Source organism: Lygodium microphyllum, chromosome 27 (genome assembly GCF_053477565.2).
Source record: "Lygodium microphyllum isolate KBCC chromosome 27, Lygodium_microphyllum_v1.1.10, whole genome shotgun sequence".
Lineage (NCBI taxonomy): Eukaryota > Viridiplantae > Streptophyta > Polypodiopsida > Schizaeales > Lygodiaceae > Lygodium > Lygodium microphyllum.
The window spans coordinates 46,479,473-46,489,038 of NC_141161.1; positions in this window are offsets into that span (position 1 = coordinate 46,479,473).

Genomic DNA, 9,566 nt, shown 5'->3' on the forward strand with positions numbered 1-9,566 from the left:
TTGCAACAACAAATTGCAGCCCAGTCGAGCATGGCAGCATCATCTTTTTTGTCTTCATTAACATCAACATCTGCATTCTTGTGAAAAAATCCACCACCATCCAGAGATTTTCTAGGATCATAACTGGGCATTACCTGACCGGTGCGACCTACGAAAATGACATGCATAGATAAATGACATATCATGTGTATATATGTAAGTTGTGGGCAGCTAGATGAGTTAGATTGGTTAATGAGAGAGCAGATAGATAGACGTTTTGAGCAGGAAGAAGAAAGAGAGAGAATGCTACCTTCCTTTGTGTCGCGGAGTCCTGAACGCTCCCTGATCATCTCTGCTCTCTTCAAGATGGTGTGCAGATTCTGTATTCTTGAATTGCAGGTCTTGCAACCTACTTACAAAAAGGGGTATAAGCTCAAGCAAACTTAGTGAATCAAATTGCTTCAGGTATGAATCACTAAAATCACATGCTCAACTTGGTGGGGCTATTGTTTGATTGATTGCATCGCATGGATCCAACATTGCATAATTTCTTGAATCATGAGTAGATGAGCACGAAGTTCTATTTCAAAGAATATTTTCTTGTTAGGGCACAATGCATGAATCAAAGCAGGAAGTGATGACAATGTAGCTTCTTTGGATACAACTCTTCCTAGCATAGGCAGTGAAGGAAAGAAATGGGAGAAACATTTGAATCTTGGAGAACCCCACAAAAGACTTGGACATTGGCTTGCAGCTTTTTGTTAAATGGTTTCCCTTTTGTTTTATGAAGTTAAGATCAAAAGTGATTTATATTGTAATGGATATTGTACTGCTTTCAAAGCAAGAGTAGAGTATGAACTTGGATGCTTCTTTCAGTCAATAGCTCAATGTATCAATAGAATTTGATGGGGCACCACTACATTGTGTGGGAAGTCTTCAAGTTCAAGACTAATTGAAGCTAGAATTTCTATGTGGTAGCCTCCTGGTTACCACAGACAATGATGCTATAACTTATGGACATAGGATGCTCCTTTCACAAACCGACTTAAACACTCTTTTCTTATCATGGAAATTCATGAGAGATGATGTTTTGAAGAAAAGAGGGGCCATTCAAATCCCATGATAGAGGGGAAAAGCTTGTTAAACCCTTAGATTAAATAAGAAAAGCTACAAGATTTTTGGCAACCATATACTAAAGTGGGCTTGTGACAAATTGAGGGGAGAAAAAAGCACAAATTTGGAGGATAGAACAGGAGGAAGGAGAACCCATGAAGAACAATATAGCTTATGGTGGATGTTCTTCAGGCTTGGGATTCAGTGTGTTATTGAAAAGAAGATGGTGTCATGGAAGAACATCGATCATTGCTTGTTGTCAAGGACAGAGTTTTGATGCAATGTCCTTTAAATTATAAATAGCCACTTTGTGTCTCATTAGCATATAACTATGGCATTTTTCAATGTGACCACCTCAAGCATTGTACTCTCCCTACACCGTTTGTCATTTATGATCAAGTATAATTGTGCATCAATTAATTCTTTCATTCTCATGCATTTTTTTTAGGACCTAAAACGGGCCCGACACTGGCTCTAAGCACTAGTCTCGGGCCTCTACTACTCACCTAAAACCACCCCACACAACCTTGCGGCCATGAGCATCTAAGAACTGTGCGTTATCGTGCCACTATGCGGGCACAATGTGAAAAACTGTGGAGTGCATAATTGTTTGAATTCTTTATTGATCTAGAGAGTCAATGTGATCTGAGTCATTAGTGCTGGTGTGTGTGGCATGGATTGCCCAAAAATACTAGGTTTTTGAATAAATTTAGCCAATTTTTTATATTATTTATTGTAAAAATCTGAAAAAGTTAGAAAAGCTTCTAGATTAGGATGGCATGTAAAAAGCAAGTTGCTTTTTCAACTAGTTATTGGATTTTTCATAGAAAAGACAGAAGGACAAAATTGCGCACGCTGCGAACGCTGTTGACAGGCTAAAAACTGCACTTTGAAATCGAAGAAGAAGAAGAAGTGAGCTGGGAGATTCTGGAGAAGGTGTCTTGGAGATTTACCCTCCTTCCAAAGCCAATTAAGCCATCAAATTTGGGTTCCGAGCAAGAGAGAAGGAGCTGCTATTTTGATACACGCTTTTGCTCTACGAAGGAGCTCTAGGAGATCTAATTCCTAGAGATTGCTTCTGAGTAGTGCCAAACAAAGAATTTCATGTTCTATCAATACATATTGATTCAATTCATTGTGCTTTGTCCTTATTGTGTTTACCTCTTGTCTATTATTTTTCATCTCTTCCATCTCCTATCTCTACTTCCTTCTATCTTTAATCCCCGGTGGATACGACCTTTCGACAAAAACCCCTCCGACATCAGTGAACTCGACTTGAAAGGTTGTCTGAAGAAGGAAAGGCAAGATAGGAGAACCCTCAAACACAATCTCTAGTGATGTTTTGCAACAATTGGTGCAAAATATGAATATGCTTATGCAGGTACAACAACAACAACAGGTGATGCATGCTTCTGCTCTCAAATAGAAAGTGTTGTGATGAATGCTCTACAAGCACTTGAGCATGAGATGAAGTTATTCAATCGTAGGAATGTATCTTTATATGTACATACCTATGCTTAGAAGATGGTGGCTCAACTTGCATGGAGCCGATATTTTGTATGTGTTACTGTACATGAACTGAAAGCACGAATTACAAAATTATGCATGCATGCTAACTAGGTAGCTTTCAAGAAGACACTCAGGAACACCATATTGGGGAATATGGGAATTTCCCATAAGTTTGGGACATGTGGTCAAATATTTGGATTTGTCATAACTTGAACACTATATCTCCAAATTGAGCGCTCTATAGCTCAATAGATTCCATTTTTCAAGTGCTTTTCAATGATAGGTCACACCATATGGTTTTGAGAAACTTATGGGCATGTTATCCGGGTGCCACCTTTTTAGTATTCAAAAAATGGGAATTGGGAGATTCCCAAACTCACTAATATTGTGTTTAGGGAAGAATTTTACATTGAGGATACCAATTTGATTACGCGCAAGACTTTTCAGGAGTGGGCTTTACAACCCAATATGGATCTTATGGCTACAGAATTGTTATGAGAATTTGAAAGGCCATTTGAGCAGTTGGATCTTGCAAAACAATAAGCTCTTGCAAGTCAAAAAATTAAATTGTTTCTACAGGCAGCTGATCCTGAGCTTCAAGAGAAGCTTGATGATTTGTTGGAGGATCAAAGTACAGAGACATGTCTGAAAACAGAGTGGAGACATGTCAAGAAATCTGTTAACGCACTTGTTGATGAGAGCTCGAGTAGTTCAAGGGTTGCCATGTGGGCCAATGATGGAGCTTTGTGGGGATTGGACATGGAGAAGAAGCATCACAAAATGGATGTGAGGTTGTGGAGGCTGAGAGTAGAATGAGTGGGTGACGAGGGCCCTTGAAGTCGGTGATCAGTCTTACTAAAAGTGGATTTTAAAGGCATTTTTTGAAGTGTAAAAGAGTTGAGAAGGTCGTTATCGAAGGGTTTTCGAAAGCAAAGTCGCGACCATAGAGGACCTTGACTAATTTCAGGATAGAAGATCAATCATACAAATAAGCAAGATGAGAGGATTTGTGTGCAGTAATAGATCTGCCAAGCTTCCAATGAGTCCTCGTCTATGCAGCAATGATAAGACTAAAAGTAAGTTTTCAGCTGAGCATAAAATTCATCCTTCAATATAGAAACCTTCAGTACAAATCTGGTTATCAGATTCAGACAGAAATTTCAGCATTGTCCTTTCAGAGGTGGCTCCCTTCCAAGAATAAGAGGGTTAGACACGGGATGATCTAGAACCATGTATTCATTTACATTCTCCATAAGCCGACAAATTGATTTGTGGCAATGTAAGGCACATCTTTCTTTTCCATGTTAGCAATATCAACATATGAACAATAGCCATAATCATGTGCAAGTATTACTGCATCACCTTCACAGACATACTATCAGCAGTTGCAATCTGACTTCTGAGATAATGTAACTTGTCTTGGTCACATTGTTATGCATTCATATTGTTGCATTGTACTATTCATGGTTTTTGGAACAGCTTGTTGATTAGCTGCAGAGTTATGATAGGGTATTTTCAAGAGTTGAACCAACGCTATACATGTGACTGGCAAGTCTCCAGTTCAAATTGTCAAATATGTTGGACATCAGAGATGCATTCATCACAATGTAATCTGATTGTAAATTAGGAAGCATAGTTGGCTAATGTTTTTGTAGTCGAGTTGGCCGTTGCTGATCCACAACACACCCAGGACCTCAATCCAAATAGATAGATCAAACTTATGTTTTTGCAGTCAAGATGGCTATTTCTATCTAGTAACAGGGTTAAAAAATTCAATGCATGAAGCATCGTTGTCCACAAGTTTGCATCCTTTTCGATGTTCTTCAACTCAGCAACACTATCTCCTTTGCTAATATTAGTTTCCGTAACCTTTCAATAGGATCTCTCTCCTGTCGAACACCTGAGATCTCATCCCTGGTTCTGTAAGTACTTCCAGGGTCTGACATTGAGAGACCATGGTATCTATACGTGTCCGCTTCTTTGTGCTTTCTTGCACTTTCCATCCTCTGCCTTCATTTTAATCTGAGTTCATCCTGGAATACCGGCTGGCCACAGGGTGGAGAAAACATTGCAACATTCATCGTGAAGCTTTTTCCCAAAAGCCTAGGAACTTCTGATTGCAGTCGCCCTTTCCTGCGATATAATATTCTCAGACGTTGTCTTTTCTTTTGGTTCCTCCTATTTGGCCTTATTTTCTGCCCTGCTCTTCACGAGGTCCTCTCCTCACCGTAAGTATCTGTACAGAACCGCATCGGCCCTTAGCAGCTCTGCTACCTCACACTTCCTCAGTAGCGATAGCAATTGATCTTCTTTCCTCCCAAATTCGATCACCCCCATAGTCGGGCAGGTCCTTCTGGAAAACAACGATCCGTCCCCATTCCTCTTGCTTTTTCCAAAGTGCCTTTTTAGTTGCAGAGATTCGCCCTGTTTTTCCTCCAACTGATGAGTCGACTTGCATAGTAATCTCGAACACTTGACAATTACTTTTTCAGCTTTTTGCTGTAATAATAATGCATCGGACAAACTCCCTCCAACAGCCAAAAATTTCAGTTCTGGGAATTTCCATCCTATAAGTCATGATTTGTTTTGATCTGGTTTTTTTTTTAGCACACTCCTATCTGCTCCAGATAACAGTGAATGGAACATCCAGCCCGCAGGCCCCCAAATCCCTCTTGCTTATTTACGTTGTCTCGATCGTCTTGCAGACTCACGATTGGCCTCTTTTTGCTTCTGCCTTAGAGCATCTGCTATTTTGAAATTGTTTACAGCATAAGGACTAACGACCTCGCTTCCCTATTCACAAGAGAGCCAAAACTTTTGCCATCAGTTGGAAAATCACGATCTGGAAGATGTTCCATAAGCTCTTACTCCTCTGTCATTACGATGACACTCCCATTTCCTTTCTCCTCCGTAGCCATTTGTATCCTTTCTACTCAGCTCTTCTCAATTAAACCTCTTCCCCCCAAAAAGCCCATTTGAAAATAGTCATCCCATCATTGGCTCTAGAAAAAACGGCCCTTAGAAAAGCATACAAGCCCTCATCATCATATCATAGCTTACAATGACATATCATATGCTTTCAAACTGCCTCCAAACTTTGGAATTCTTTTCCTTGATCATCACAATACAAGCAAACAAAATCCCTTGTCACCTTCAAGCCAAGATAATGCAGCATTCCATGAGATTATGTCAAATACTTTCTGTGCTTCCGCAAATAAACCACACATGGCATACATACCAACCAATGCACTGCCAACAAAAAAAAAGATCTTTTTCTAGCCCCTCTTTACTATATTACCATGCAGAATAAAGATGCAAACATAACAACTAAGTATGTACAAAATATCAACTCCCACACACACAACTTTTGGGTGGATTTCACACCTCGGATGCGCAGCAATACGACATTGTAAAAGATCAAATTTTCATGCAAAATGAAACAGTTGTGGATCAATTACTTGTATGATTGGGGAGCTAAAAAGTGCATCATGGTGGCCACATTTATAGATTTTGACGTCATGAAGTCAGCTATCTACACAGATCTCGAATCCGAGTGTGTTTTTCTCCTCGAAAGCAAAAAAACCACTTCAATCGAAGTGTAAGGACAAAATAGTGAGCTAGTTTTCTTAAACCAAAAGTTTAAAGCTTGAAAAAGCTTTATGAATGAAGAGCCATGACTTTTGAAAATTTTGGGGAGGGAGGGGAAGCACCATTTTTTTCGATGCCTCCTTCCATGATTAGAAAATCATTTTTGTGACCCACAATCATTCAAGGAATGCTCTTGGTTGTAATCTCCATTAATTTCTCACTCCCATCGCTTAAAAAATGACCAATTTTGATGCATTATACAAGAAGATCTTATTTCAGTCTTTGTCTCTCATCTCTCCCCTTGTGGTTTGTTCTCATGGATCAATGTAAATGAGAGGGGGATGTGTTGAAATGGATGTGTTTGGTCAAACGATGATGCAGGAGTGGAAAGAGACATGATCCGGAGTTGGACAAATCGTGAGCAACCATGGAAGAGAGTCAATGGGCCTCCAACATCAAAATGAGCAGTTTTATGAGATTTTACCGTTTTATGATGAATTCTTATTTGAAATGGTTAGCAATGCTTGGATTTGATTGCCAATCCTCTGTTTTATTAGTCATGTTGAAAGAATCATGAAAAAAACAGTCGTATAATAATTTTATACAAAACACGCAAAACTCGAAATCGTGACGTATGTCCACTATTGAAAACTTGAGGGCAGAATATTTTGCTAGGATTTTGAAATCATTAGTCAATGTCATTAGGAATTTGTTTTCCATTGTGTGTCTTTTGTGTTTGCATTTTGCATGACGCACAAGCACATGTAGTTAGTCTATGCACATTCTTTTCACAGCTTTCATAATTTTTGTGTGGACATTGTTTGATTGATTGCATCACATGGATCCAACATTGCATAATTTCTTGAATCATGAGTAGATGAGTACGAAGTTCTATTTCAAAGCATATTTTCTTGTTAGGGCACAATGCATGAATCAAAGCAGGAAGTGATGACAATGTAGCTTCTTTGGATACAACTCTTCCTAGCACAAGCAGTGAAGGAAAGAAATGAGCGAAACATTTGAATCTTGGAGAACCCCACAAAAGACTTGGACATTGGCTTGCAGATTTTTGTTAAATGGTTTCCCTTTTGTTTTATGAAGTTAAGATCAAAAGTGATTTATATTGTAATGGATGTTGTACCGCTTTCAAAGCAAGAGTAGAGTATGAACTTGGATGCATCTTTCAGTCAATAGCTCAATGTATCAACAGAATCTGATGGGGCACCACTACATTGTGTGGGAAGTCTTCAAGTTCAAGGTTAATTGAAGCTAGAATTTCTATGTGGTAACCTCTTGGTTACCACAGACAATGATGCTATAACTTGTCGACATTGGATGCTCCTTTCACAAACCAACTTAAACACTCTTTTCTGATCATGGAAATTCATGAGAGATTATGTTTTGAAGAAAAGAGGGGCCATTCAAATCCCACGATAGAGGGAAAAAGCTTGTTAAAGCCTTAGCTTAAATAAAAAAAGCTACAAGCTTTTCGGCAACCACGTGGTCGTATTGCTGCGCATCAGAGGTGTGGAATCCACCCAGATGTTGTGTGTGTGACATTTGTTACTTTGTACTTAGTTGTTGTGTTTACATTTATTTTCTGTGTTTGAGTATAATGGAGAGAAGTTTGGAGGCATAATGGTGGGCATGAAGGGATGCTTTCAGCCTATGTTGAGCAGGGCTAAGGAGAGAAGGCTTTACATTGGACAAGCGTTACATATTGATGCCCTTCAGAAAGGATTCACATCAGACATTTATGTTCATAGTACCCTGGTGTCTATGTATAGCAAATGTGGGAGCATTGTAGAAGCAGAGAATGTGTTTGATGGGTTGTCTGAGCACACTGTTGTGTTATGGAATGCTTTGTTTTCTGTCTATCTAGAGGTTATGATCAGCTTCCTGAGTTTGGAATGTCACTTATCTGCACGTATGGTGACTATTCATGTATGGTTGATGCTCAAGCCCTCTTCAATGGAATGCTCGAATGGGAGAAGGCCGCTTTTCTGGTTTAAAAACAAAAGGAGGCTGCTTTTCTGAGTGGAATATATAGTGCTGGGGAAGAGGACAAAGGGGGCGTGAGAAAGAAAAAGCAAGAAGGACTATTTTTGAAAGGGGAGTTTTGGAGACAAAAGGGGGCGTGAGAAAGGGAAGAAGAACACGAGAATGAAGGAGGATGGGATGCAACAGAGAAGTTCTCTCAGTCAATGTAGTTGAGGGGAAGAGAAGCGATAACAAAGCTGAAGACAAGAACGATTCATGACAACGACGCATGACATGGAGGTGACGAAGACAATAACAATTGTCAAGCCTGCGGTGGACGTGGCAAAGGGAGAAGCGAGTGCTGCTGTGACAACACAGACGGGTCAACAAAGCTGCAGGATTGAGATGAAGACGAAGCATCTATATTGATCAGCAAACCTCCATTCATTAATCCCTTACCTGACTCAACCTACTAAAATTCTCGAGAAAAGGATATGGTTGTCGCACTTGAATGCTCCCCTAGGACAAGGTTTTGCAGCGTATGGAGCAAAGCATTATCTCTCTTCATGCTACTGACACTTGGGCACCGAAACTTGGAAATGGCAGCATCCATTTCTAAGTTTACAACTGCAAGCCTTCCAGGTGCATCTGCTGTCACTATAGCCATGAAAACTCGTTTGTAGTACCTGGCTATGATCCTGAACTATCTGGATGTAGAAAGATGTGTCTGGGACATTGATGCCTGGGGATTTGAAAAATCAATCAAAAAATGGGTGATCAAGGCAGATTAGTTTCCCCACTCTATCATGGAGATAAATTTATTGCTAATGTTGCCCTTTTCCCTCAAACAAAAGAGCTGCCATTTAAGCCTGGTGAAGAACTGCGAGTCTCTTTATTTTCAACTGCCAGTGATCGCTGCCTTCCTCTGGTTGTCCTCCACACTGTAGCAACCGAGGGTGTATTGTTTAAGCTGAAGCCTTGTATATCTTCAAGATTGGCTTAGTTGCCATTTTAAACCTTATATACTGGATAACAGAATTTATAACTGTTTTTGCTCAGACAGACTTTATTGAATGTATTCTGAAATTGCTTTGTGGCTGTTAGAAATTATATGATTCAGAGTTGAAGGCCAGTTTGATGATGACTCTAATATTGGATTATTCACTTGATTGATCTTCCATCTTGAAATTAGTCAAGGTCCTCTGTGGTCGCGAATTTGCTTTCGAAAACCCTTCAACATCTTTGGTGAACCCGACGTGAAAGCGTCGCAGAAATTTCAGGATGGGGGATACTTCAGCATCCATTTCAGCCTCTTCTACAATTCCAGCTGTGTCCTCTACTTCAGCTCCATCATTGACTGCTGCGTCAAGTACTTCAACAGATGATCTAAAGCAGAT